General features: G+C 39.6%; 1 pseudogene; it reads right to left on the bottom strand.

Annotated features, from left to right (window-relative positions):
- Positions 1-20,361: 20,361 nt before the first annotated feature.
- LOC116466287 (large ribosomal subunit protein eL21-like) lies at positions 20,362-20,844 on the bottom strand (annotated as a pseudogene).
- Between the last annotated feature and the right edge of the window lie 4,749 nt (positions 20,845-25,593).

Raw genomic sequence — 25,593 nt, 5'->3', positions numbered from 1 at the left:
AAGTAGTTTTTTCAAATTTGTGAAGAAAGTCAATGGTTAATAAGTTAATGGAGATAGGAGTGAATCTATAAATTACTTTTGGCAGTATGGCCACAATATTGATTCTTCCTACCCATTAGCATAGAATGTTTTTCCATTTCTTCATATCTTCTCATTTTCTTGGTGGTTTGTAGTTCTCCTTGAAGTCCTTCACATCCCTAATAAGTTGTATTCCTAGGTATTTGATTCAATTAGTAGCAATTGTGAATGGGACTTCACTCATGATTTGGCTCTCTGTTTTTCTGTTATTGGTGTATAGGAATGCTTGTGATTTTTGCACAGGGTTTGATTTTGCACTCTGCTTTGGTTTTGTATCCTGAGACTTTGGTGAAGTTGCTTATCAGCTTAAGGAGATTTGGGGCTGAGACGATGGAGTTTTGTAAATGTACAATCATGTCATCTGCAAACAGAGACAATTTGACTTCCTCTCTTCCCATCTGAATACACTTCATTCCTTTCTCTTGCCTGATTGTTCTGGCCAGAACTTCCAATACTACGTTGAATAGGAGTGGTTATAGAGGGCAACCTTGTCTTGTACCGGTTTTCAAAGGGAATGCTTCCAGTTTTTGCGTATTCAGTATGATAGTGTCTGTTGGTTTGTCATAAATAGCTCTTATTTTGAGATACGTTCCATCAATACCTAGTTTGAGAGTTTTTAGCATGAAGGAGTGCTGAATTTTATTGAAGTCCTTTTCTGCATCTATTGAGATAATCATGTGGTTTTTGTCATTGGTTCTGTTTATGTGATGAATTATGTTTATTGATTTACATATGTTGAAGCAGCCTTCCATCCCAGGGATCAAGCAGACTTGATTGTGGTGGGTAAGCTTTTTGTTGTGCTGCTGTATTTGGTTTGCCAGTATTTTATTGAGGATTTTCGCATTGATGTTCATCAGGGATATTAGCCTGAAATTTTCTTTTTTTTGTTGTGTCTCTGCCAGGTTTTGGTATCAGGATGATGCTGGCCTCATAAAATGAGTTAGAGAAGAGTCCCTTTTTTCTATCGTTTGGAATAGTTTTAGAAGGAAATGGTATCAGCTCTTCTTTGTACCTCTGGTAGAATTTGGCTGTGAATCCATCTGGTCCTGGACATTTTTTGGTTAGTAGGCTATTAATTACTACCTCCATTTCAGACGTTGTTATTCTTCTTTTAGGGATTCGACTTCTTCCTGGTTTAGACATGGGAGGATGTATGTGTTTAGGAATTTATCCATTTATTCTAGATTTTCTAGTGTGTTTGCATAGAGGTGTTTATACTATTCTCTGATGTTAGTTTGTATTTCTGTGGGATCAGTGGTGGTATAACCTTTATCATTTTTTATTGCATCTATTTGATTCTTCTCTCTTTTCATCTTTATTAGTCTTGCTGGAGGTCTATCTACTTTGTTAGTCTTTTCAAAAAAACCAGCTCCTGGATTCATTGATTTTTTTTTTTTTTTGAAGTGTTTTTCATGTCTCTATCTCGTTCAGTTCTGCTCTGATCTTAATTATTTCTTGCCTTCTGCTAGCTTTTGAATTTGTTTGCTCTTGCTTTTCTAGTTCATATAATTTTGATGTTAGCATGTCAATTTTATCTTTACTGCATTCTCTTGTGGGCATTTGGTGCTATAAATTTCCCTCTACACACTGCTTTAGATGTGTCCCAGAGATTCTAGTACGTTGTGTCTTTGGTCTCAGTGGTTTCAAAGAATATCTTTATTTCTGCTCTACTTTCGTTATTTTATTGTTATTTATTGCTCATTCAGGAGCAAGTTGTTCAGTTTCCATGTAGTTGTGCAGTTTTGAGTGAGTTTCTTAATCCTGACTTCTAATTTGATTGCCCTGTGGTCTGAGAGACTTTTATGATTTCTGTTATTTTGCATTTGCTGAGGAGTGTTTTACCTCCTATTTTGTGGTCAGTTTTAGAATAAGTGTGATGTGGTGCTGAGAAGAATGGATATTCTGTTGATTTGGGGTTGAGAGTTCTGTAGATGTATAATAGGTCCACTTGGTACAGAGCTGAGTTCAAGTCCTGAATATCCTTGTTAATTTTCTGTCTCATTGATCTGTCTAATCTTGACAGTGGGGTGTTAAAGTCTCCCGCTCTAACTGTGTGGTAGTCTAAGTCTCTTTGTAGGTCTCTAAGAACTTGCTTTATGAATCTGCGTGCTTCTGTATTGGGTGCATATACATTTAGGATAGTTAGTTGCATTGATCCCTTTACCATTATATAATGCCCTTCTTTGTCTCTTTTGATCTTTGTTGGTTTAAAGTCTGTTTTATAAGAGACTAGGATGGCAACTTCTGCTTTTTTTTCCGATTTCCATTTGCTTTGTAAATATTCCTCCATCCCTTTATTTTGAGCCTATATATGTTTTTGCATATGAGATGAGGGGGGAATACAGCACACCTATGGGTCTTGACTATTTACCCAGTTTTGCCTGTCTGTGTCTTTTAATTGGGGCATTTAGCCCATTTACATTTAAGGTTAATATTGTTATGTGTGAATTTGATCCTGTCATTATCATGCTAGCTGGTTATTTTGCCTGTTAGTTGATATAGTTTCTTCATAGTGTTGATGGTCTTTACAATTTGGTATGTTTTTGCAGTGACTGGTACCAGTTGTTCCTTTCCGTGTTTAGTGCTTCCTTCAGGAGCTCTTGTAAGGCAGGCCTGGTGGTGACAAAATCTCTCAGCACTTGCTTGTCTGTAAAGGATTTTATTTCTCCTTCACTTAGGAAGCTTGGTTTGGCTGGATATGAAATTCTGGGTGGAAAATGATTCTCTTTATGAATGTTGAATATTGGCCCCCACTATCTTCTGGCTTGTGTATGGTTTCTGCAGATATCTGCTGTTAGGCTGATAGGCTTTCCTTTGTGGATAACCCGACCTTTCTCTCTGGCTGCCCTTAACATTTTTTCCTTCATTTCAACCTTGGCAAATCTGACAATTAGGTGTTTTGGGGTTGCTCTTCTCAAGGAGTATCTTTGTGGTGTTCTCTGTATTTCCTGAATTTGAATGTTGGCCTGTCTTGCTAGGTTGGGGAAGTTCTCCTAGATAATATCCTGAAGAGTGTTTTCTAACTTGGTTCCATTCTCCCTGTTACTTTCAGGTACACTGACCATATGTAGGTTTGATCTTTTCACATAGTCCCATGTTTTTTGGAGGCTCTTTTGTTCCTTTTCATTCTTTTTTCTCTAATCTTGTCTTCATGCTTTATTTCATTATGTTGATCTTCAGTTTCTGATATCCCTTCTTCCACTTATTTGATTCGGTGATTGATACTTGTGTATGCTTCACAAAGTTCTCATGCTGTGTTTTTCAGCTCCATCAGGCCATTTATGTTCTTTTATAAACTGGTTATTCTAGTTAGCAATTCATCTAACCTTTTTTCAAGGTTCTTAAATTCCTTACAAGATGGCCAAATAGGAACAGATATGGTCTGCAGCTCCCAGGGAGATCATTGCAGAAGGCGGGTGATTTCTGCATTTCCAACTGAGGTACCCATCTCATCTCATTGGGACTGGTGAGACGGTGGGTGCAGCCCACAGAGGGCGTTCTGAAGCAGGGTGGTGCTTTGCCTAATCTAGGAAGCAGGAAGTCAGGGAACTCCCTCCCCTAGCCAAGGGAAGCTGTGAGGGACTGTGCTGGGAGGAAGGGTGCACTCTGGCCCAGATACTATGCTTTTCCCACGGTCTTCCCAACTCACAGACCAGGTGATTTCCTCGGGTTCCTATGCCACCAGGGCCCTGGGTTTCAAGCACAAAACTGGGAGGCCATTTGGGCAGACACTGAACTAGCTGCAGGAGTGTTTTTTCATACCCAAGTGGAGCCTGGAACACCAGTGAGTCAGAACCGTTCATTCCCCTGGAAAGGGGGCTGAAGCCAGGGAGCCAAGTGGCCTAGCTCAGTGGATCCGACCCCCATGGAGCCCAGCAAGCTAAGATCCACTGGCTTGAAATTCTCGCTGCCAGCACAGCAGTCTGAAGCTGACCTGGGACGCCTGGGCTTGGTGCGGGAAGGGGCGTCTGCCGTTACTGAGGCCTGAGTAGGTGGTTTTCCCCTTACAGTGTAAATAAGGCCATGAGGAAGTTTCAACTGGCTGGAGCCCTCCGCAGCTCAGCAAAGCCGCTGTAGCGAGACTGCCTCTCTAGATTCCTCCTCTCTGGGCAGGACATCTCTGAAAAAAAGGCAGCAGTCCCAGTCAGGGGCTTATAGATAAAACTCCCATCTCCCTGAGATAGAGCAACTTGGGGAAGGGGCAGCTGTGGGCACAGCTTCAGCTGACTTAAACATCCCTGCCTGCCAGCTCTGAAGAAAGCAGCTGATCTCCCAGCTCAGTGTTTGAGCTCTGCTAAGGGTCAGACTGCCTCCTCAAGTGTATCCCTGAACCCCGTGTCTCCTGACTGGGAGACAACTCCCAGCAGGGACTGACAGACACCTCATACAGGAGAGCTCCATCTGGCATCTGGCAGATGCCCCTCTGGGACAAAGCTTCCAGGGGAAGGAACAGGCAGCAATCTTTACTATTCTGCAGCCTCTGCTGGTGATACCCAGGAAATCAGGGTCTGGAGTGGACCTCCAGCAAACTTCAACAGACCTGCAGCAGAGGGGCCTGTTAGAAGCAAAACTATCAAACAGAAAGGAATAGCATCAACATCAACAAAAAGGACGTCCACTCAGAAACCCCATCCAAAAGTCACCAACATCAAAGACCAAAGGTAGATATATCCATGAAGATGGGGAGAAACCAGTGCAAAAAGGCTGAAAATTCCAAAAATCAGAACGCCTCTTTTCCTGCAAGGGATCACAACTCCTCACCAGCAAGGGAACAAAACTGGATGGAGAATGAGTTTGAGAATTGACAGAAGTAGGCATCAGAATGTGGGTAATAAAGTCTGTTTTATCAGGGACTAAGATTGCAAGCCTGCTTTTTTTTTTTTTTTTTTTCCTTTCCATTTTCTTGGTAAATCTTCCTTCATCCCTTCATTTTGAGTCTGTGTGTGTCTTTGCAAATGAGACACATCTCCTGAATATAGCACACTGATGGGTCTTGACTCTTTATCCAATTTGCCAGTTGTGTCTTTTAAATGAGGCATTTAGCTTGCTTACATTTAAGGTTAATATTGTTATGTGTGAATTTTATCTTGTTTTTATGATGCTAGCTGGTTATTTTGCCCATTAGTTGATGCAGTTTCTTCACAGTGTTGATGGACTTTACATTTTGATATGCTTTTGCAGTGACTGGTACCAGTTTTTCCTTTCCATATTTAGCCCTTCCTTCAGGAGCTCCTGTAAGGCAGGCTTGGTGGTGACAGAATCCATCAGCACTTGCTTGTCTGTAAAGGATTTTATTTCTCCTTCACTTATGAAGCTTAGTTTGGCTGGATATGAAATTCTGGGTTGAAAATTCTTTTAAGAATGTTGAATATTGGCCCCCACTGTCTTCTGGCTTGTAGGGTTTCTGCAGAGATCTGTGGTTAGTCTGAGAGGCTTTCCTTTGTGGATAACCTGACCTTTCTCTCTGGCTGCCCTTAACATTTTTTTCTTCATTTCAACCTTGGCGAATCTGATGATTATGTGTCTTGGGGTTGCTCTTCTCGAGGAGTATCTTTGCGGTGCTCTCTGTATTTCTTGAATTTAAATGTTGGCCTGTCTTGCTAGGTTGGGGAAGTTCTCCTGGATAACATTCTGAAGTGCGTTTTCCAACTTGGTTCCATTCTCCACATCACTTTCAGGTATACCAGTCAATCATAGGTTTGGTCTTTTCACATAGTCCTATATTTCTTGGAGACTTTGCTCCTTTTTATTTTTTTTTTCTCTAATCTTCACGCTTTATTTCATTAAGTTGATCTTCAATCTCTGATATCCTTTCTTCTGCTTGATTGATTCAGCTATTGATACTTGTGTATGCCTCATGAAGCTCTTGTACTGTGTTTTTCAGCTCCATGAGGTCATTTATGTTCTTATCTAAGCTGGTTATTCTAGTTAGCAGTTCCTGTAACCTTTTATCAAGGTTCTTAGCTTCCTTGCATTGGGTTAGAATATGTTTCTTTAGCTCAGAAGAGTTTGTTATTACTCATCTTCTGAAGCCTACTTCTGTCAGTTCATCAAACTCATTCTCCATCCAGTTTTCTTCCCTTGCTGGATGAGGAGTTGTGAACCTTTGTAAGAGAAGAAACATTCTGTTTTTTGGGATTTTCAACCTTTTTGCGCTGTTTTTTCCTCATCTTTGTGGATTTATCTACCTTTGGTCTTTGATGTTGGTGATCTTCAGATGAGGAGGTTTTTGTGTGGTCGTCCTTTTTGTTGATGTTGATGCTTTTGCTTTCTGTTTGTTAGTTTTCCCTCTAACAGGGCCCTCTGCTGCAGGTCTTTTGGAGTTTACTGGAGGTCCGCTCCAGACCCTGATTGTCTGGGTATCACCAGCAGAGGCCGAAGAACAAAGATTGCTGCCTCATCCTTCCTCTGGAAGCTTCATCCCAGAGGGGCACCCAGCAAATGCCAGCCAGAGCTTTTCTGTATGAGGTATCTATTGTTCCCTGCTGGGAGGTGTCTCCCTGTCAAGAGGCATGGGGGTCAGGGACCCACTTGTGGTGGCATTCTGTCCCTTAGCAGAGCTTGAGTGCTATGTTGGGATATCTCTTTTCAGAGTTGGTAGGCAGAATCTTTAAGTGTGCTGTGGCTGTGCGCACAGCCACCCCTTCCCTCAGGTGCTCCTTCCCAAGGAGATGAGAGTTTGATCTATAAGTCCCTGACTGGGGCTGCTGCTGTTTTTTCAGAGATGCCCTGCCCAGAGAAGAGGAATCTAGAGAGGCAGTCTGTCTACAGTGGCTTTGCAGTACTACGATGGGCTCCACCCAGTTTGAACTCTTTCATTTTCTTATAAAAGATTGAGACTGACTCAATCTTTCTTATAAGAAGATTGAGACTTCTTTCTTATAAGAAGATTGTGACCGATGCAATGTCACAGAGCTAATCCATGGAGAAAGCTGGCATTGGAACCATGGACTGCAAGACTCCTGAAACAATATTCCCAAATGCTGTATTCTATATAAACAATCAATATTTTAAAACACTTGGCAATTTACTAGTTGAGAAAAGCTTTTATATGCATAACCTCTTTTAAGTTTCATTAGAACTGCATGGTTTATGTCAGTATAACTAGTTTCATTTTATAGAGCTTTAGAGTGTTCCCATAACTAGGAATTAGTTTTGCTTGTACCAAATATCCAGATTATCAGTGTCCCAGTCTCTCACAGTTTACTTGTTTAATTCCCATATCTAGCAGGTAAAGAGGTTTTTGCTACTGTCTTTAAATCAGGCACGATTATCCTTTACCTTTAGTAACGGGCTGCCGAGCTGGTAGTTATGGGCATATTTAAAAGCATTTGGTGACGACACCTTGGCCGCACTGTTTGCAAGTGAGAAGAAATGATGAAGGCGGTAAGAACAGCCAGAGAAACATAATAAGGCATTGTTGAGGTTGAGAATGGCACATCTTCTCACTTCCTTATCCCTAGGAAAATGATTTCCATTTCATTTTTGAAAGTGGGTCTAGTAACACTGATTTTTGAAACAAAACTTCAGGGAGGGCTGAGACCCAGGGCCCCTTGTGCCACTTTCAAAGCTAATGTTGCTTTCTTCTTATCTGGCTGATACCCATTGTTTCATAGAGAACGTGCAACACCTACCTTGCCATTTGTAATAATTTTGTACTACCTGAAATATTTGAAAAGGGCTTTATGATCATTTTAGCTCATTACTTCTCACTAGCCCTGGGGTAATTCAGCATTGAAGTCATCAGGTAGATATTATTAGAGCTATTAATACCAATAATAGCAATAAGTTTAATGCTATTGTCATTTTAGTAAATGGCCTGCACCCTGAGGGGCTGAAAATGATGACTGTCGATCTATATATCTGAAAAAAGAGTTTAAATCACATTCAGATAATGGTGTCTTAAGATGCTGAGAGAATTTTCTGCAGGAGATTCAGCTTTACATGTAAAGAACCATTGGCAGTTTCCCTAGATGGCTCACTCCAAGACATGACACAACCTAGAAGCAAAAAGCAATACTATACAGGACTACCATTGTCACAGGATCACTGTGACATGTAGGTATACAACAGATCTGTAGTTGTTGCTTTATGATTTTTAAATATGCTTCTCCCTTTTCCTGGGTTGCTTTTGACCAGGTTTTTATGTGACTGATTAATAATTTTAAAATTTTTTAATTTTTTATTGAGATGTTATAATTGTACATATTCATGGGGTTCATGTGATACTTTCATACGTGTATACAATGCGTAATGATCAAATCAGAGTAATTGGCATATCCATCACTCAAACATTTATTATCTACAATGTTTTCAGACTTTCCAAAATCTTGTAGCTATTTTGAAATATATAATAAATGATAACAGTGTTCACCCTTGCCCTACTGTGGTACTGAAACTATAACTTATTCCTTCTCATTGTATTTTTGAACCCATTAACAAAACTCTATTCATCCTCTTTCTCCCTGCTAACCTTCCTAGCCTCTGGTAACCATAATTCTACTCTCTACCTCTGTGACATCAACTTTTTTACTTTTTAGTTATCACATATTAGCAAGAACATGCTATGTTTCTTTTACTCCAAGTGACATACAATGGGGAAAGGGGAGTCTCTTCAATAAATGGTGCTGGGGAAACTGGGTATCTATATGCAGAAGAATGAAACCAGACACCTCTCTCTCACTGTATTAGGGCTGTCTTAGAGGGACAGAACTAATAGGAGATATATATAGATATAGATATATAGCTATATATGTATATGTAGATAGATCTATATCTCCACATGACCAGCTGCAGAAACGAGGACTGTAATTGTCATGAGTATTTCCTCCTGCTTTGGCTAAAAACATGTTTGTGCATGTGTACACCTGTACTAAGAAAATATCTTCATTTTATTTCCTTTCTGCTTTTTCATGTGACATAAGATTTATTGACTTCATATCAGCATTTAAATATTGGTAACTTTATGTAATAGTATTTGGGTTGGGGATTGGTATGTTTCTGGCTGTGTGAAGGATGGTTGTATTATGTTAGGCATGATTTTAACATCATTGTTTTTGAAGACTATGTATGATCTCAGGGGATGTATATGGGTTCAAGTTGACAAGGAGTGGACTTGTGATGGTTAATACTGAGTGTCAACTTGATTGGATTGAAAGATATGAAGTATTGATCCTTGGTGAGTCTGTGAGGGTGTTGCCAAAAGAGATTAACGTTTGAACCAGTGGGCTGGGGAAGACAGATCTACCCTTAATCTAGTGGGCACAATCTAATCAGCTGCCAGTGAATGTAAAGCAGGCAGAAAAGCATGAAAAGGAGATGATGGGCCTAGCCTCCCAGCCTACATCTTTTTCCCATGTTGGATGCTTCCTGCCCTGGAACACTGGACTCCAAGTTCTTCAGTTTGGGGAGTCAGGCTGGCTCTCCTTGCTCCTCAGCTTACAGACAGCCTATTGTGGGACCTTGGGATTGTGTAAGTTAATACTTAATAAACTCCTCTCTCTCTATATATATATGGGAACACTTCATATATGTATATATACACACACACACATATGTGTGTATATATATATACACACATATATACATATATAGTATATACATCTATACATATATATACATTGGTGAGCACTCATATGAGATATTCATGTATGTATACATATATACATGTATATATATATTAGGATACTAATAGGATATATATAGTCACTCAGTAAAAAGTAATACTATGCAAGACCACAATTGTCACGGGATCACTTTGACATGTAGACATACAACAGATCTATAGTTGTTGCTTTATGATTTTTAAATATGCGTCGTATGATTTTTAAACATGCTGGTCATGTGGTCGTAGCTGGTATTGATGACTACCTTCTTCTACTACCCATTCTGTATTCCCTTTGCCTTCAGCAAGCACCTCAGCAGGTCATGTTTTCTTTCCTGGTGGAGTGACCCAAACCTTCATTCCTGAGCAGTCTGGGTCATTTGTAGTCCCGCCTGGATTGGGCTGTTGCAGTTTCCCATTGACCTTAATCACAGGCAATGGTAATACTAAGACACCCCAATGGATCTCCTGTATTCCATGCATACTCTTCCTTACCTCCATTGTGGAATAGTAGACTGATTTCATCTTGATAGTCTGGGTCATTCACCCCAGCCAACACTGTAACTCCCTTCTTAGCCTGCTGACTTAAACGTAGGAGGACCCCAAAGTGTCCAGGTGACAATCTTCCAGTTTAGTGGAATCTTTGTCGTGTCTCCTGGTTTTAGCATTCCTCCCTCTGGAACTAAGACCTCTAGGCCAGCAGAACGTGATGTCATGGGAACTGGAGGCAAAAGTTTTGCTCGTGGATCACTAGGGGTGATGGTGAATTGTGCCACTTCCACTTTCACCTCTTGATTCCTGGACCTGTGAATCCTGGCTATGGGAAAAACAGTATCATATATTGGATGCTGATTCAGAGCTTACAGGGCCTTCTGGAGAACTTTGCCCCAGCCCTGCAAAGTATTGTCACCTCCTTGGTGTTATAATTGGCCTTCAAAAGGCCATTCCACCGTTCTATCAATCCAGCTGCTTTAGGATGATGGGGACCATGGTAAGACCAGTGAATTCCATGAGCATGAGCCCACTGCCACACTTCTTTGGCCATAAAGTGAGTGCCTTGGTCAGAGGCTATGCTGTGTGGAATACCATGATGGTGGATAAGGCGTTCTGTGGGTCCACGGATGGTAGTCTTGGCAGAAGCATTGCATGCAGGATAGCCAAACTCAGAACCGGAGTGAGTGTCTATTCCAGTGAGGACAAACCTCTGCCCCTTCCTGTCACCAGGTAGCTAGCTGGCTGATCACCCCGAGGAATGGTTCCATATCAAGGGCTCAGTGTTGGTCTCTGCTGCTGGCAAATTGGGCCCTCAGCAGTGGCCGTAGCCAAGTCAGCCTTGGCGAATGGAAGTCCATGTTGCTGAGCCCATGCATAACTTCCATCCCTGCCACTACAGCCATTTTATTCATGGGCCCATTGGGCATTGACAGGGGTGGCTGGGGAAAGAGGCTGAATGGTGTCCACAGAACAGGTCATCCTACCACTTGATTATTTAACTCCTGCTCTGCTGATGTCACCCATCGGTGAGCAGTCACATGGGATACAAATATTTTCATTGTTTTTGACAACTCAGAGAGGTCCATCCACATACCTCTTCCCCAAATTTTTTTGTCAGCAATTTTCCAATTATGCTTCTTCCAAGTCCCTGACCATCCAGCCAAACAATTGGCTATAGCCCGTGAATCAGTATATAATTGCACATGTGGCCATTTCTCCTTCCATGCAGAGTGCACGACCAGGCCAATAAAATTATGACACAAAGCAGGAAAGTTGAGATACCCCTAAGGTAGGACAGTAAAGGTATATTGCTGACCTTGCCATCTGAAGGCAAATTGCTTCTGGTGGGCCTTATGGACAGGAATGGAATAAAAGGCATTTGCCAAGTCAATGGCTGCATACCAGATACGAGGAGATATGTTCGTTTGCTCAAGCAATGAAACCACATCTGGTACAGCAGCTGAAATTGGAGTCACGACTTCATTAAGATTATAATAATTCACTGTCATTCTCCAAGATCCATCTGTCTTCTGCACAGGCTAAATGGGAGAGTTGAATGGGGATGTGGTGGGAATCACCACCCCTGTATCTTTTAAGTCCTTCATGGTGACACTAATCTCTGCAGTCCCTCCAGGGATGACATATTGTTTTTGATTTACTATTTTTCTAGGTAGAGGCAGCTCTAATGGCTTCCATTTGGCCTTTCCTGCCATAGTAGCCCTCACACTATCAGTCAAGGAGCCAATGTGAGGGTTCTGCCAACTGCTAAGTATGTCTATGCAAATTATGCATTCTGGCACTGGGGAAATGACCACAGGATGAGTTTGGGGACTTACTGGACCCACTGTAAGTCAGACCTGAACTAAAACTCCATTAATTACATGACCTCCATAAACACCTACTTTAATTAGAGGATCTCAGTGACGTTTTGGGTCCCCTGGAATCAATGTCAACTCACAGCCAGTGTCCGTCAGTCCTTGAAATGTCTGATAATTTCTCTTTCCCCAGTGCACAGTTGCCCTGGGTCTCCTTAGGAAAAGGCCAAAGGTTTCCTAGAGAAGGATGGGAGACAGATTCACTGCATAAATTGTTGGTAATGTAGTGGGGTCCCTCCTCAAGGGGACCTGGCCTCCACTTCATTCAAGGGGTTCTGGGTCTGTAAACTGGTTCAAGTCTGCAAATTGATGGAGGGGCCATGAGTCTGTTTTATAATTCAAATCAGTCTTTTGTCTATCCGACCCAGAAGTTTTCTGTTTGTATAATTTAAGCGGGAATGCAGTAGACTTCCTATCAATTTCACTTATTTTGAACTCTATGATTAATTAGCCAATGCCAGAGCTCTACACGAGTCACACTATTCTGATTGCTGCTTTGCCTCTGCTGTCAATTATGGTAGCTATGCCCACCTTGCCTTTGCTAGTTGAGTGCTGCCACTTGGCTCCTGCCACCTCAGGATCCAATTATCCCCGTTGTATTTAAATGTTGGAGTTGAGTGACTGTGGTTCTCAGTGTTAGATCTGACCTACAGAGAAGAATTACAGAGCTCTTCTAAGAGGCAGTTGTTGTCCTCACAAATCTATTTAGCAAGGCATTGGTCAAGGATGTATCTTCTGGACCCTCCCAGCTGTGATGGGTATGTCTAAAGTGACTAATTCACTCCACTATCCCAATCTCCCTAAGCCTTTGGATCTCTTCCTCTACATTAAACCAAGGGATATCAGGCATTTCCAGATCATTCACAGTGGGCCATCTTTTAATCCATATTTCAGCTAACCAAGCAAATAAACTATTAAAACCTTTAACTCCCCAAGCTGCAACATTAAATGCAGAGTTCCTACTTAGTGGGCTCAAATCAATAAATTAAGCCTGATCCAACTCTGTTCCTTCCACCATTATCCCATACCCTTAATATCCATTCCCATGCCTTTTCTCCAGATTGCTTTTTATGTAAATTAGAGAACTCAAACAGTTCTTTTCGAGCGTAGCACACCTCCTCATGGGTCACACTCTCAACCTCACCTCCAGGGGCCCACGGGGACTTTAGTTATAGGCCTAGTGGCAAACAGAGGTGTTGGGGGTGGCTTCTGAGGAAAATCAACATTATCTTGCCTGGCAACTGCCTCAGGGGAGGCCATCACTGTTGCCTCAGGCAGTGCATGGTTTATCTCCTCAGACAATGGTGGAAAGGCTGATGGCAGCGTGGGTCAGGGAGATGATGTTGCTACTACTGGGGATGGGGAAGCTGTTCCTTCTGGCAAAAAAGTTTAATCAGTGTTTATAAACTCAGTGTTTCCTGCTTCATCAGGGTACTCCCACACATTCCCATTCCAAGTTGCAGAGTCCTGTTCTTTTCCAATCAATGCCCTCACTTTAATAGTAGACACCTGGTGAGGCTGTGCATGCACCTTTCATTGCAGGTCAGCCACTGGCATGATAAGAGCTTGTGTTTGGCCAGGCGTGGTGGCTCATGCCTGTAATCCTAGCACTTTGGGAGGCCAAGGCGGGTGGGTCACCTGAGGTCAGGAGTTCAAGACCAGCCTGAGCAATATGGTGAAACCCCATCTTTACTAAAAATACAAAAAACTAGCTGGGCGTGGTGGCGGGCACCTGCAACCCCAGCTACTTGGGAGGCTGAGGTAGGAGAAACACTTGAACCCAGGAGGTGAAGGCTGCAGTGAGCCCAGATGGCGCCATTGCACTCTAGCCTGGGTGACAAGAGAAAAACTCTGTCAAAAAAAAAAAAAAATCTTGTGTCTGTTTTTCCACAATTTCAGCTCTTTCTCTACAGGAGATAACACTCTCTCAGGGTAATCTCAGCACATTTGAGGCTCACTATCTGCTTCTGAAGCTGGGACACAGAATCCCTGAGTTAATCATTTTCTTTCATCACTTTGTCCACTGAACTTAGAAGCAACCAAACAGCTTCATTATGTTCCTTGGTTCTCCACATATGGTCAAAGGTATTATGTATAGATTCACTAAACTCCTTGCCTCTCAGGAGTGGTGAATCAGGAGTATCAAATGCATTTGTTTTGCATAACTCTCCAAACAGTTCACTCCAAGTACTCTCAGTGTTCTCCATACTACTAGAAGTAGAGTCCTTAGCGTTTTTGGGTCTAATCATATTAAGCAGCCAACTCCAGAAACCCTAAAGCCAATGAAAGAACTCCATCCTTTAATATTCTTCCTCTGGAACTACTCCTGGAACCAAAATCTCTACTAGTCAGGGTTCCCTTGGAGGGACAGAACTAATATAATATATATACATGCACATATATACAATATGTGTGTTCAGTTTATACATACATACATTGCATTTCTAGAAGTTAAAACAGATTTGTGCTGATGCAGGCATATGTTGCATACTTTTTCAGGCCATCTGATTGAAGTATGCATATTCACTAAGGAGTGGAAGGAACTAAAAGGCGTATCTATCAATATATAAATATTAACTATGTGGTCATGGAGTCTAATATAGCAGAAAAGATACGTAAGTGCCCCAAAGATGTTGTATTTAGATGGAGTTACTTATAAAGTGCAAACTAATGACCGTAAATAAATGTGAATTTGAAGTAAACAGTTTACAAGTTTTAAAAATAAATTTCCAAGAATAGCAAGCTTTATAAAATAATACAAACTGTCAAGAATTATAGATTTTGAATTAATTTAAAACTCATCTGGATAATGACTCAAATATTTGCATTATTTATCATACTTTTCAGAGCATTTTCAGGTACACACTATATACATAGAAAAGTATATATATTTTTCCACCTGCCTTCCCAAGATACGAGTTTTGCCATGTTGCATTTCTTCTTCACTATGAGGGTAAAAAAGGTAAGAGATATGATCATGACTTTAGACATGTACAATTTGGATAGCGCTGATCATCTGTTGAGCAGTGAATCCATTAAATACATGTGCTTGTCTGCATCTACTACTGTTTTCTACTGCAGTAATAGTTTTCATTGAATTTTTTCACATATATAATACATAAGGAAAATTTTGAGTTTCTAATGACTTATAATAGCAATGGAAGGATAGTAGCCCAAAATAATTTAAAATACAGAAATCAGAGCAGATAAACAGCTCTCTATATAAAGAAAATCTTATTGGGATCTCAGGTGTTGATCTAATTTAGTTACCTGCTTTTCAGGATAGATGACTATTTTCATATAATATTTTGGGATGGTTATTATGTGATTTGCCTTATAACCTTAACTTCAGTACTTCTAGATGCTTCTTAAAAATTAAGCCCTTCCTTTGCTCTGATCTAATACTCCTTGTGATAGTTCGTCTAAAATATCATACTCCTAAGTGAGGGATTCATATTATATGAGGTGACAGACTGTTTCTGCTTTAATTCATTTGACTGAAAGGGATCTTTGATGACATTGTCTCCCTATGACCATTCATTAAGCAAATGAAGTAATTGAGACTAAGAAAGATGAAGTGACATAACCCGGGGGCATAAAATTATTCCATGAGAGAATCCGGAGAGAATGCAGGGCTGTGTTCCTGACTTCAGAGTGTATGTCTAAGTCCTGTTGAAGTTTAGCCAATTTGAAATCATGGGCAGAGAATTGGAAATTCTATAATGGATAACATTTGCAAAGGGAAATTTCATGTAAAGGAGAAAATAGATATAACATGCAAATCCTGCAGTGAGCTATTTCGTTTGTCCTTTAAGCTGAGGTGATGACACTGCACCATTTCTTATTATCTGGGGGTCTGGATATGACTGAAAAAATCAGTATGGAACTTCATCATCTTCCACAGTTATTGAGCATCCAGCCTACGTGCAGTGCTGAAGTCAGCCATCTGCGCTGCGGTCTCTTTCACGCAAGAGGCTGGACCCAGGGCTGGGGAGGAGGTTTCAGCATGTAATTCTTGCCTCAGACAAGATTGGGGGTTCTGTCCTTTACCAAATAACATTGTATTTTCTAGCTAAAATTCTCATCCAAATTTCTATTGAATTTAATGTTTCCTTATCAGAACACAATGTTCCCAAGTCTTCTAATACACATGCTTTTCCAGTACTGCTGGCTGATTCAGATATTTCCTGCTCAAAAGATTTTCTTACTCAAGAGACTCTCTGTGATTTCAACCAGTATAAACTCTGACCTATTTGTGCCTAGATAAGATTTCTGCTACTTATGAAAACGTTGTTAATCATTATTCATTGAAAATATTTAACTGCACATTGTCACTTAACCAGGTTGTACTCAGGGAGTTGAACCCAGTTATAACATTAGTGGAAGAAAACATAAGAACGAATAGATATTGCAAAAATTACATAGTGTATCCACTAATCAAATATGAATTCATTTTACATTAGCTCATGCTTTGCATTATCCATGTCTTATTTGTTCTTTCTGTTACCTTTCACTATCCACGGATATAAGATTAATGAGGATTGTTTTTGTTAACATTTGACAAATGTCAAAACATAGCTTCTCACATTCCACTAGTGACCTCTCTCTGATTTTCAGCCTATGTGCTCTTGTCTCTGTGTGAGCTTTTCAGATTTGATCTCAGTGAGAGTCAGATATATTCACAGGGTTTTGCAAAATAATGAAATGGAACATCGTAATGAAAGTGCACATCCCTGGTATCAGGTTTCTTTATGAGTTCCCAAATAATTTAGGTTCAGTTACTGAGACTTGGAAGTGCCTTGGATATGATCAAAAGGGAGTCAGCACACTTCACAGACACCAACTCCTCTATCAGCACTCTGGAAAACGTCCCTGTCTTAAACATGTTAATGTTGTAAAGGCACTCCTAAGGCCTAGGAAACGTTCCTTAACAATCTCCTATGCTATATACAACTTTCTCTCTCTCTCTCTCTTTTTTTTTTTCTTTCTACAACTCTAATGGCTTAGCTGAGAGGCTGTGGGCAAATTGAAGCAGGCTAGAAGTATTACGTGGTTGGTTAGAAAAGGTTGATTTGTTTCTGACATGAACATACGGTCAGGTTTTGGAGAAGTTGTAAACAAAGCTTTGAACCATCCAACTGAATTAATAATAGGTTCTCAGTCATGTCAAGATATGTTCTAAGTACCTCCTTGTTATGAACGTGTAATTGCGTTGGGCTTATCCAATGGTAGATAGTGAAAATATGTCATTTTTTGGCTGACCAGCATGTGAACTCTTTATCTTGGAGAAATTCATCAAATCCTGGGAGTCCTGGTGAATCAAGCCAGTGATCATTTGGTCTCTTTGCTGCAAGGCCCTGCCTGAGCATGTTGTATTACCTGGCCAGGAAGGTGTACCTACTCCAGAATTGTACTCCCCAGATCTTGAAGACACAGAGGCATTAGAAAACCCATTTTTCTGACTGGTGGCAGCCTTAGTGGCAGTCACGTTACATTTCTAGTTTGGTTGTAGATGAGTATGCAGTGTGAGCTGGGAAGTTTAGTGTTCAATGAAAATACTGTCTTTGTTTAAATGATTTTATGTGTGAAACCACTGATGTCAGTCCTAACCACTACAAACATTCTTTGTTCCTGCCCAGCTTTTGAAGCTGAGTTACTGGATAATTTTGTGAATTACCTAACATCCTTTTAATCCATTTGATGTCTGCTTAAATCATCCAAAGTTCATTTCTATTTTTTGGAACTTACAGCTTTGACTACTGTTGCTACACTGTGCAATACATACTGGTAGATAATTTTGCATATTGTGCCATATTAATAATTTAACTCCCTACAGAAAGTTTATCAATTCTTATATTCAAAAGAATCTTTGGTGAATGAAAATTAGTAGTTGTCTATATGACATCTTATGATTACATTTTCATTCTGATTCCATTGCAGAGAGACTATTTAGTTTTAGGGAGGCACTGTGGGTTCAACTTGCATCAAGGAGGATATAGTTTTAAAGATTTATAGTTTGGTTCGATTAGTTCATGTCTTTGTTTACTGAGCTAAACAGTCAAATGAGCTATCGAATTCAGTGCTATGGTATGTTCAACTACCAAGATCAAACACTTCAAATCTTGGTTCGTAATGAAAATGCCCCCCCCGAGAACTTTTATGTGTAATCCAGAGAGAAACACCAGACCTGAAGCAAAGATTTAGCTTTCAGGGTTATATACTTTATTCTGTGTTTAATGTGGGGCTTAATGCTCATGCTATCGGACAAGAGGTCTTAGACTTCTGAGCAAGAATGTGCTGTACTTTTAAAATGAAGAGCAGTGAGAATACTATTCCCTCTCCCGTCACATTAGCAGCAAGACTCACTCCTCAAATGTTTCCTGCTGGTTCCCACCGAGCACAGGAAGCAATGTTCTGGTGATTAAGCAGCAATATCATTATAAAAGCCAAATGAAAAATCATTGTGTTAATGAACTTTATCTCAAAAAAGATTAGTTTTTTAATGTTAAGCCTCTTCCAATATGAAAGAGAAAATGTATTTCCATTCCATTTAATCAACCAGAGATGTTCATAATCTATACAATTTCATATCCTGTCTGTGCTTATCTCTCTGATCTGCATGTGCAATGACTTCAATGGATGTTGTCTCAGTATTTTACTAGATCTCAGCCTCTCCTTTCCTCCCTCCCCAATGCACGTCTCCAGAAATTTAGCCATAGTTTTTCATGAATTAGATAAATTAGATTTGTTGGTAACAAGCAACATGTGGTCCACAAATTAGTAATAACAATAAAATTCCTGAGAAACAAAGTTTGTCACTTAGAAAAAAAATTGGAGTGCCTCTTTAGGGAAAAAAAAAAACAACAAATATTAATTTCCCTTTATAAAGTGCTTTTATGAGCTTTGGGTCCTGAGTTGTATTTTGATGAACGGTGTCTTTTCAAACACAAAACACCCCCTCCAAAAACATAAAGTTTTGCTACAAATGGGCAGAAGATAAGACTATGAACCCAAAGTATTGCATTCTTTCTTTTTGCATCTTATATATTCTTAAGGAATTTTCATAGACATAAAATGAGTGCCAGTTACCACTATTACCACCCCCATCTATTTCTCACTTTTGGTGCCATTGTACTAGATGCTAATGTGAAAGAAACTTGAGATAGGGTTCCTGCTGGGTAGAAACTCATAACTCAAAATGGACATTGTCAATCTAGACAAAAATCATTTAACAAGAAAAGTGCAACTCTCCAACACCCCAAGGGCAGTGTCTAGTCAAAAATTTGATAGATTTTTACCTTAACAGTCCTCAACTATGGGGTCATGGGCTGGTGACAGAAAAAGCATGCATATGTCTTATCTACAATATAGCTCAGTGTTTTTCAAAACAGGAAATACAACATTTCATGTGACACATAAGCAAACACTAAAAATATAACTTTAAATATAAGGAAAAGTGTATGGCTATCAATGAGATTTCATGTATAATTTTACCACATTTGAGACTAAAGTCAATCCATTTTAAGCTGACTTAGAAAAGTTATGAGTTAATCATAGTCAGATGCTAATGCTGGTATGGAAAAATTATGACATTGTATGTGAATAAATGGCACCAGGAAAACACTATTTTAACCATAGTCAATTGCCATTTCTCATGGGAATAAATTAAAACAGTTGTGTACCATTGTCAATGTTTGAGGTCCCTCTAAAGTATATCTTGAGGCAAGAACTTGAATTCTGATAGTTCATTTGGGAAGTAACTTCAGAGAGTGCAGTGGGGGAGTGGGAAAGAGAGATATGGAAGGAGAGAAAGGCAATTAAGACACATTGAGGTTGTTATTCCAAACTCAATCACATAGAGGACACACTGATAAACTGTAGCATACAGTACAGCACTGCTCACTGAGGGCAAGTAAGCTCAGGTGTTTATGCATATCTTCCCACGTATCACTGGTTAATGGTTGCTCCTGGGGACATTCATTTCCTGGCACTTCTATGCTATCTTGAAGAGTCCACATGAGCTTTCTGGACAGATTGTGTCTTCATGCAGAGAAGGATAGGAAACATTCAGTGGTGTATGAAATGAGAGACACCCTGACACCATCTTCTGTAACCTTTGCTCTAGATGCTATTGAATTGCTTTAAAATGGGTTTTAAATGACCAGTAATGCATGATTTATTTTCCAGAGGTTTTACTTTAAAAATTGCGTTCTGATTCTGGGGAAATTATTTATACCAATGTCATGTAAATGAGACAATTGTTTTTTTTTACAGCCTACAGGTCTTAATTTTTTTTTTTTTTAACACCTATTATGCCATGAATTCATAGGGAATAGGTTCCAGCAGGTTGGGCTCCTTCCCATTGGTTCTCACTAAGTGTGCTTCTCTGGGTGGAGCAGGCTGGTGCTTCAGTTGAAACCAGGTAACTTTCTCTTTGGCTTCTTTCTTTTTCTGATCATTTTCCTTCACGCGTTTCAGGAAGCTATCTCTGCTCTTAGAGTGCTTAATGTGCTCAATACGCACATTAATTCTCTTGGCAAGAATCTTGCCCTTAACTTGTTTGTTTATAACAATGCCAACAGCATTCTGGGTAACACTGTAGACTCTTCCAGTTTTGCCATGGTAACACTTGTGGGGCATTCCTTTTTGAACAGTACCCATTCCCTTGATGTCTACAATGTCGCCTTTCTTATAGATTCACATATATGTGGCCAAAGGCACAACTCCATGTTTTCTAAAAGGCCTAGAGAACATATATCGGGTGCCTCTCCTCTTTCCCTTTGTGTTTGTCATTTTTTTCTTAACTGGACTATCTCTTCTCAACTAGGTTGAATCAACAAGAATTGAATCCTATTTATTTTGTGTTTTGTATTATAAATGTTTGAGGAGCTGGCAGATAACGAGTTAATACTCACATATGTGATATGGCTATGCATATATTGACATCTTGGGCTAAAATTTAATTCTGGAAATTAGGAACAAGAGACAAAGTTAGGTGTTTGGGAGGAAAAACAAAAGACCAACAAATTATACATAGCTCCATTAGTATCCAAAGGGGTTTTTAGGTCATCCCCTTTTCAATTACCCTTCTACCACAAAATACTTTTTTTTTCCAGATCCTGTTGTTCAAGTCCATTAGTATTTGCCTTCCTAGGCTTAATCCCAAATCATTTTTTGCCAGCCATCTCTAAGCAGCTCTGGTGCCTGTTTTTTTGCTGTGCACTTCCTAGAATACGCACCACCTCCCCATTTGTCATCTGGCAGGTTAGTCTATCTCTATTTTTACCCTCCAGCCAACTGACAATAAATAAAAGTCATGGCTTGAAGCTTTAATTTTTCAGAAATCTCAGTATTACTTGGAATATAAGTGCATATCTCAGATCCTCAGTTGAGAAAGCTAAAGTGCTACTTGGAGTTTAAAAATTGATCCTACTTTAGTGGAACAGAAACTTGCAGCTAGAGTATGGGAGGCCGCTGGAGGAGTGCCCTGTCACTTTAAAATATGCCCCATTTTGTACCACTACTATCAGGTTCTCACTGAGAGCAATGACTGGAGAGTGAAAACATGTTTAAAAACAGTAACGTGACTCCTTAGCCATGCTTTAAACAGTAACTTGACTCCTTAGCCATGCTTTGGCAGGATGCTTCACTATTGATCAGAAATGGAATTGTAGTCTTTCTTCTCAGACTGCAAATGTATTTTTACCCCTGCACAGTCCAGTAGCAAGCTCCAATTTAGAATTGCCACTTGTAGCTCAGCTCTTTCCTCTGAGTCACCAGTACTGATGACCACCCGAGGAACATATTTTCTTTTGCCTTTCACACTACTATTCTTTGTGCAAAACCAAAACTGGAGTTAATTAAAATGCACCAGAAAACTGCTGCATGCACACAGATCCAAAAGGAACCATATCCATTCTTAACTAAAAGCACACTGTGATTCAAAGAGCAACGCTTAACCGGTGATTGTATAGGAGCCCGTGGAAAACCAGAATCTACACATGAGGGGGAAAGAATGCTAGCTTTGATCATTTCTATGGCCTTTCCCTTTAATCCTTAAGTCTGTAAATGAAAATTAACATTCATTTTAATTTTTATCAACAACAGAAAACATTCATTGAGAGTATACTCTGTGACGGAAAGTGTTTTAGGAGCTGGAGATAGGAGATCAATTAAGAATGGTTACTGCCTTCAAGTTATGTACAATATCCTCATTTGGGAAGGAAAACACAAAGTGATTTATTCAGTGAATTCTGAGAGGTTGAGAGGCTTGAAAGGAGCACAGAGAAGGGCTTCATGTGCCACAGGTTGGTGAGCACGCGTGAATGGGCTTGCTTCATTTTTAAAGCTTTTAGAACAGTGAAGGAGCCCAATGAGAGGCTACAGGTAGGTGAAAGGGAAAGACAAAAAGGTTATCATTCTAGAAATGACTGTTCCAACCACAAGCAGGGCAGTGGAAGATATTCTTTCTCTGTCTTTTATTCTATAAATATTTACTAATCCTCACTATGTGCCAGGAACTCTGCTTCATTTCAGAACCAGTAATAAGGATCTTTCACAGGGAAGCAGAAACAGTTGGAAAAGTAACCTATAGATTAAAATACATGGCAAAGACTTAGAAACCTGTCATACGGGATAATTTTTGGATCCCAGTTCAAACACATTTTTGAAGTTTATTAGACAGTTGGGAAAATTTGAATACTGACTAGCTATTTGAAATATTGTTGATGAAGTGTCATTTCATTGGTGTTCGATAACACTTTTATGGCTGTGTTTTCAAAAAATCCTTCTCTTTCAGAAATATACCCCGAAATATTTATAAATAGAATGAGATCAAAAAATAAAATAAAAAATTTAAAAGTTAGAATCTTATCCATGTTTGAGTACCTCTCCAATAATTTAGTGTTTATTGTGATGCGGCTGGTTCTGGTTTGAAAGCCGTAAGCAGTTGATCGTTTATTCTGGCTTGTCATAAATGTTTATGGGCTTTTACTATAGGATTGGGGTAAACATGCAACAATACCCTCCCTGTCTCCCCTCACACTGCTTTCTTCCAAGCCCTTTGTGTCCTTTTCCGTTTTTGTGGGGCTCAATCATGTCACTTCCCACTTCCAGTGTCCCACTCTTATTATCTGAATTTCAAAGCAATGTCCATTTTGGACAAGTGCCCTTTCACTGATTACCTGCACAAGTGGAATTAATATGATGTGACCTATACACAAACACAATAAAGTGTTTACCCTCTTTCAAAACAAATTACAAGCCCCTTTGAAACCGTTTCTGTCTTTCTAAAACATGAAAAAAGGAAGTGCTGTCTTAGATGGATGTCTAAGGAGGTGAAAGTCTTCCACCAATCAGAGGAATGGATTTTAAAAGACGCAAGATCATCCTTGAAAGCCATTATGAATGGAGCATAAGAATTCCATTTTTCAGCATTTCTCCTTTATAAAGGCAAGAAAATAGATTGAGAAAATAAACCTAAGCAAACATTTGTCACTGATAAATCTCCCACTGCTTGGGAAAAAAGTGGTCATTGTCTTGTAGCCTGAACATTTTCTTTCCCCTTGGATGAACTAGAATTCATTTGCTTTATCAATAGGGCCTAATCGCCTCTTCCTCTTCTCTGCTGGGATTATGCTTTAGTTCTGTCTGATTATACTGTCATTCAGATCTGAAATGAGGATGGCAGAAAGAATAAGCAAAATATTTAACAGAGCTAGTTATAAAGAACTATTTCTTAGCCTTCCTATCAGCAGATGAACAGAGGCATCACCCATACAATTATGAGCCAACCATATTTATACCACAAGCCCTTTTTCAAAGTGCCCTTTCTTTACTGTTGAAATCATGCCAAATGGCTTAGTATTGCTTGAATAAATATTATGTACTTACCAGGTTGGCTTGAAAATAGTTTGAGAATTAGCTCTTGATCCATCAATGGGCAACAAGAAAATTGTAGCTACTGAAAGGTCTGTTAACATTCTCCCCTGCAAGCAGTCCCAGAAGTCAGAGTCATTTTCTACTTTAAGAGTTGATTAATGGGAAAAGAGCTCTTGTGCTAAAATAAAATGTCAATAGTTCCGACACAGAACAGTGTAGCTAGACCAGTTTAAAGAGGCTTGCTCTGTGTTCTTTTCTTTTCTTTCTCTTTCTCTCTTTTTCTCTTTCTCTTTTTCTCTTTCTCTCTCTTTTTCTCTTTCTCTCTTTTTCTTTCTCTCTCTCTTTCTTTCTCTCTTTCTTTCTCTCCTTCCTTCCTTCCTTCCTTGCTTCCTTGCTTCCTTCCTTGCTTCCTTGCTTCCTAATGGGCTCCAGGTTAAGGACAGGTAATGCAAAATGAATATAATACACTCTTTACCCTTGCAAACTTTATAGTGTAGACAGATAATACTATGCAAGATGTGTTCAAATCATGTATGATTCAAACATGACTCTATGATAGTACTTAGGACACTATATTTTATTTGTATACATTTATATATTCCCCGTGGAGTTATGCATGAATGCCCAAGGCAAGTATCATTTTGAATGCTCAGTGCCTTGGACTGTGTTCAGCACATAGGTTTTCAATACGTGTATTCTGAATATATAAATGAGTGATATTCCATCAAGTGTAAATAGAGTGAGATTTCCAGGAAAACAGAACAATACTGAACAAGGCTCATAGATATGGATGTAAATATGCTGTTTGAGGAAAAGTGAATATTTCTCCAGTTAAATATAGCATACCAGAATTATAACCAGGGAAGTCAAGGAAAGGAAGAGATAAGAGTGGAAAGGAAGTGATAAGAGTAGAAAGGCAAGTTGGAATCTAATTATGAATGAGTTTGGCCTTCTATGCAAAGGCAGTGGGATATACAATGAATATATAGCCTAAGTTGTGCTGGTAGAAAGATAATTGTCAAGCCAGAGGTGAGTTAGGAAGGGGACCATTTCCAGCCTGAAATGAAGTTGACTGAAAAGCCTATGGCTGGGATGAAGGTGAGTGAATGGAAGGAGACTTAGAGAGTGAAACCAAAAGTATTAATGATTCATAGGATGAAAGATGCTTCAGAGAAAGAAACAGACTAGAAAGTGACCTTGGACTTTGAAGGATGCCTGGAGATAATGTGATAAGTATTTCAGATTAAAAAAAAAAAACAACAGGAAAATTTAGGTCCCCTAGAACAAAACAAGAAAAAAAATTTATCCCCAAATTCTCAGGTGTTCTGACTATTAAATGTCTGAGACTTTTTCTGTGCCACTGAGTCTGAAATTCTAGAGCATCTTTTTTTTACCTTAAAGAAGGCCTATCTTGTGTCATACATCCTGAATATGCAAATATGGCCAATTATGTTCTCTTAATGTATATTTTCTTTGGAAGACCACTGGAATTTAAGGGAACTACTGAAGAAACCCCCAAAGTCATTATGGGGTCTAAATACCCTAGAGGGAGCACTCAGACATTCTGTGTCCTTGCCACAGGTTTGTAATGCTGCCCGGCATGTCAATCTGCTGACTTATCTAGATTCAGGAATTTCTTCCTAGACATTCCATTTCATAGAT

Source organism: Hylobates moloch, unplaced genomic scaffold (genome assembly GCF_009828535.3).
Source record: "Hylobates moloch isolate HMO894 unplaced genomic scaffold, HMol_V3 SCAFFOLD_4, whole genome shotgun sequence".
Classification (NCBI taxonomy): Eukaryota; Metazoa; Chordata; class Mammalia; order Primates; family Hylobatidae; genus Hylobates; species Hylobates moloch.
This window is presented reverse-complemented; position numbering and strand designations above follow the sequence as displayed.